Source organism: Haliotis rufescens, unplaced genomic scaffold, assembly GCF_023055435.1.
Source record: "Haliotis rufescens isolate VD_foot unplaced genomic scaffold, xgHalRufe1.0.p SCAF_6, whole genome shotgun sequence".
Classification (NCBI taxonomy): domain Eukaryota; kingdom Metazoa; phylum Mollusca; class Gastropoda; order Lepetellida; family Haliotidae; genus Haliotis; species Haliotis rufescens.
In genome coordinates this window covers 33,742,700-33,747,796 of record NW_025964334.1, presented here as the reverse complement: position 1 = coordinate 33,747,796, position 5,097 = coordinate 33,742,700, and the positions used below count along the sequence as shown (strand labels likewise).

At 39.5% G+C, this 5,097-nt stretch overlaps 1 long non-coding RNA gene across 1 annotated transcript; it reads left to right on the top strand.

The window, feature by feature from the left end:
* Nucleotides 1-1,474: 1,474 nt before the first annotated feature.
* LOC125374895 lies at nt 1,475-3,291 on the top strand. Its single transcript, XR_007218792.1, has 2 exons — nt 1,475-2,429; nt 2,530-3,291. It is a non-coding gene; the product is annotated as an uncharacterized LOC125374895 (long non-coding RNA).
* Nucleotides 3,292-5,097: the final 1,806 nt, after the last annotated feature.

Below are 5,097 nucleotides of genomic sequence, written 5' to 3'. Positions count from 1 at the left end.
TGTGGCGGGGGATATTTCGTCACTCTGTGACAAATACTTGTTCAACATTCAGATTAATGTTGTGATAAATATTTTAATGATACCTATGTCCAGTATTTTTTAGTCTGATGTTTTGTAATAACAGGTGTCTTCCTTACAGTGTGGTTGTTGGTCATTGTGGAACTTGTCAATAGATATTGTGTTTGTTTGATATATGATAGTCAGATCCCTGGTATGCTCTAGTGTTCCATTGCACACAGAGCTCTTTGCGCTACGACTGTCATTAGTCAGTGTTGGAGTATGGGAGTCATGACTGTGTTAGCAGTACGACTGTCAAGAGTCAGTGTTATAATTGTGTTAGCCCTGAGATCGCTTTGTGAAACGGAGCCATGATCTGTGGTGAGTTCTCTCAATCTTGGCAGAGAAGTCAGCTGTTATGGACGTCAATTAGATATCCGGCATCTTCCTGAGGCAAGAGAGTTAACTGACTATAAAAGGCCAGTTTCCACCCTTGCCGAACTAGGCTGGGATTATGGAGTTACATTTTGGCTGGACTAACGAGTCTATGCATAGTCCAATCAAAATCGCGCACCAAAATCAAAATCCGGTTCATAAACTGTCATGCAGAGTACGGTCGATTGCAGGATTTGCAAAGCATGTGCATCGCCAACTCGTTGTCAACAGATATTTTCCAAATCTTTTCATGTTTTAATCCAGGTGCTCACATGATCTGATGTACTTGGCAAAGTAAGAACCGTTTTATCACAAAATACATATTGATTCTTGATCAGATCGTCTTGACTGGGCGACACCATTCTGTTTGAAACAACGCATGTGATACGAGAGGTGGAATCTGATTGGTACATATGGGAGAGGCATAGAATGGACATTCCCTGGTGGCGCTACGATCAAGCCCAGGAATTCCAGCCTAGTTCGGCAAGGGTGGAAACTGGACTTGTAAAGTCAGTTGACACTCTTGCCTTGGGAAGATGATATCCGGTGGAGATTGCCAGATCTGTGGCATGTTCCATGTGTTTGCTACTCTGCACACATTGTGAGAATGTTTGCCTTTACTAAGGTGGTTAAGATCGTGCATCACTTAAATGTGCCCTGCTCTTGATAATAATCCCATCCAACATGATAATACTGAAAATGGTTGGTGTCTAAAAATTTTCATTAAAATATACAAAAAGCAAAAGTTGACACAGTCATTCCAACATACAACATTAGGAAAACATGAGAGGTAGGTAATATAATATACCGTATTCAACGTAATAAGCGCCCAGGGCGCTCTCAAAATTAGAAATAGGGGGCTTTTATTAGAATATTATTTTGGTGAAAAAAACAGAGTTGAAAGATAAATTTCATGGTCATGCTGACAGCCTGAAATGTTTATGTATGACATACATTTTTCCAGAATTTTCTTGCCCATAATTAAGGGTGCATATAGCACATGAGTGCGTAATACACGCGAATAAATAAGTCTTAGGTACATTGATCAATCGGAAGGGGTGCTAATTGGGATTGTTCACCAGCCAATATATCAGCAAATGTCACCGTGGGCGCTTATTAGAGTGGGGCGCTTATTACGTCGAATACGGTATATACAATATATAAGTTTAAAGTATCTTAAGTTAAATCTAGGAATTATTTTATACATCATAACTCTGCTTCCAGACAAGTATTTTACTCAGTATAAACATTTTATTGACATTTTGTAATGTATACATTTCTACTTTACATGATCATGTTACTGTGTTGTGTTCTGTTCTGAAGATGATATATTTTGGTGAGTGAGTGTGTGAGTGAGTATGGATTAACATGGCTTTGAGCAGTGTTTCGGTTATTTCACATCATGTCAACTTAATATGTTACGGGTCTTGGATGTTTGCCACTGTGGTGAAACCTATGCTAATAGGTAAGGTTCTGACAAACCAAGTAACATGATCAGGGCCAATCTGGGATTTTAACCCACGATAAGAATGCTAAATAACCGCCTGCCTGCTAGCCTGTGACTTGCAAAATTTAGGTCGGGATAAATATTCTTAAATGTCCCAGACTTACTGAAATTTTAAGGGTGATTTTTATCCACACCACTTAGTTGATCACAATGCAAATTGTTCTCCCTTTTCTGGAGATAAATACGACCATAACAAATCAAAGTAGTATCCATAATGAATCAAGGTTGCAAGGTTGTGAGATCAGAGTTCCCCCCCTTCATAATATTTGACTCGAAGCTCCTTCCCAGTGCATGACACCTTAGTTACACACTCGGTATAGAGAGCTCCACCAGCGGGATATCGCTGTGAGGAGCTTGTATTTGACTCATGATTTGCCATTTGAGCTTACTTTATTGATACCTTCGCAGAGCGAAATGTCTAAAGGAACTGTCGCTTATTTAAGCTAGTGTAATTTGAAACTGACTAGTAATTTATGTCGAACGAGCAGACGTGGCCAGCAATAATTTTAGACTATTTCACACACTGCCCACAATCATAGGTTTCCGGCACACCTTAGGGACGCAACTCTGCAGTGCCTAAGATGACACAGATGGCCAGCAATAATTTTAGACTATTTCACACACTGCCCACAATCATAGGTTTCCGGCACACCTTAGGGACGCAACTCTGCAGTGCCTAAGATGACACAGATATCTTATAGGTGAATGGTGCCAGGTTCAGCCTGAATTGGGGAGACAGATGGCCCTGTGGAAGGTGCTGCCACTCATTGTGACCCATAGCAGTGGTCATGGGTCAAATCCCATACTTTTATTCTTCATCATGTGTTTTAAAGTGCTAATCCACTACGATACCAAACTGCAGTCTAACATGGATACCCCACTAAGAGTATACCGACTCCGAGCCGACCAGTCCTTGTTTTATCCCTTAATGTTGAATGCCAGGCAGGGTAACAAGAACCATCTTTTGGTGTGACATGGCCGGGAATAAAACCACCAACCCCTCTCTCTGGACAGATGCTCTGTCCACTAGACCACAGAGGCGGTCTCTCCCACATAAAAAGCTGAGATGCTGTGATGTAACTGAATCACTGTTACGAAACAGTGTCAATCCCAACTCACTCACTCGGTGTGAATCTGAAGGAATAGTTCATGCATTATTTTTTCAAGAGATTTTGCCTGTTGGATTTGAGTTGAGATATTGTTGTGTTTAAGTTTAATCAATAATTTGCTTGTCCAATGTGTGTAAATGAATGATTGACACACAGAATGAACCCAGTGAAGTTAATAATTGAAATATTCCAATGTTGAATATGTGATATCTTTGTCAATAAAGTTGTTTTTGCAACAACATATGTCATTAGTCTCATTATGTTTTTTATATGGGCCTTTTGTTAATAACTTGGAGCTTGTGTACCATGTGTTTTATTGGGCAAGTTATAAAGAATGTGCTTATTTCTCATTTTTGTTTTTCAAAACACAAATGCACACACACACATGTGCATGCACACACATGCGCATGCACCCAAAAGCACACACTGAAGATTAATTAACTGGATCCTGTGCTCTGCTATACCTTCTTAAAAATTTAGATTGAGATTTACTAAGGGGGAGAGACAGTTTTGAGAAGAGTGACAGTTTTCAAAAGCCTGTCAGTTCGATAGATGAATGATCAAAGTAGGTACAATAGGTCAGTGACAATTAGGAGATGACCATACTGTGTTTTCAATGTAGTGAGATACGTTGCCTGCAAACTTTACAGCTCTAATTTGAAATTAAAAAGAGTATTTTCCGAAGTCATGGTAGAATTATAACCATAAACTATACTCTGCTGAAAAAGAAACGCAAAAGTAGTGCTGACAGAGTGTTGCTGACATCCATACATAATTAATACCAAAAATGAATTGGGATTGATTTGAGTGGAAAGAATTATGTACTGCAGAAATTTTGTAAAATGATGGAAAAATCTCAAACACAACCATGTGAGAGCCTGGCACCGAAACTCACCAACATGACATGCACGTGCAACATCACTTGTTGGGCAATAAAAACCTTAGGTTTTCATTTGCTTACCATCAATAACTGGCAATACCAGGATTGCGTAGATCAGCCAAAACAGTGAGGAACCATTTACACACTAAAGGTATTCATGCTAGATGACCAGTTCGAGGTGTCAGTTTGATGGACCTGCATCGTCGGCTGCGACGTTAATGGTGTCAAGGTCACAGAGTATGGACACCGCTGCGATTGAGACAAGTTTGGTTTAGCGATGCCATGCAGAAGGTAGACGTCATGTTTACAAGCATCGCGGGGAATGTTATGCACAAAACAGCATACAGGAAGTGGACAGCTTTGGTGGTCAAACATTTATGGGATGTACTGGTTCAACGATTGCAAGCACATCAGCAACAACTACAGGACCTCCGATCGTTGGCACAAGCACTGCAGGCAGAGTGGGTGAACACTCCCCAGACCACAATATGGGATCTGACTAATTCCATGAGACGACGATGACAGTAGGTTAAGGACTCTAATGGTGGCCAAACGATATTGAGAACTGATGACCTTCACCTTGAAAATCTACTGTTCCATGTGTACCATATGGGACCTGGGTCAATGACAAAGATGTGTGCCAATTGTGAACAATTGATGACCATCTGTTGATATTTACATGACATATATAAGATACATAAAAAATCTCTTTTGCTTACTTAGTATATTTACTTCACAAAACCATTTCACGAAACATACGATAAATCTTTTATATCTTATCCTGCCTCAATGGTTTCCTAAGGGTGCTCTGTGAATTGATAAAGAATTGATGAAGCAGCATAACTTTAAAAACCTTATGATGTATCATATTTCGTATTGAAGGATTTGTGGCTATATTATATAGCCACAAATCCTTCAATACAAAATATACTCCAAACTCGATTGAAAAGTTTATTTATTCAAAGCAAAATATGTATTATCTAATTTAGGGATAAAACATATGTACAAAAAGTAGAGGAAATATCTAATATGCAGTTATGTACATTTACCATGTTTACAGACGGGTTCGAACTTCCGTTTTACATGCTTCATGGATCCCAGTGTTTCAAACTTCCTGAAGCGTCTTGCAAATCAATGCCATTGTCGTCACGTGACTACATCATATGACC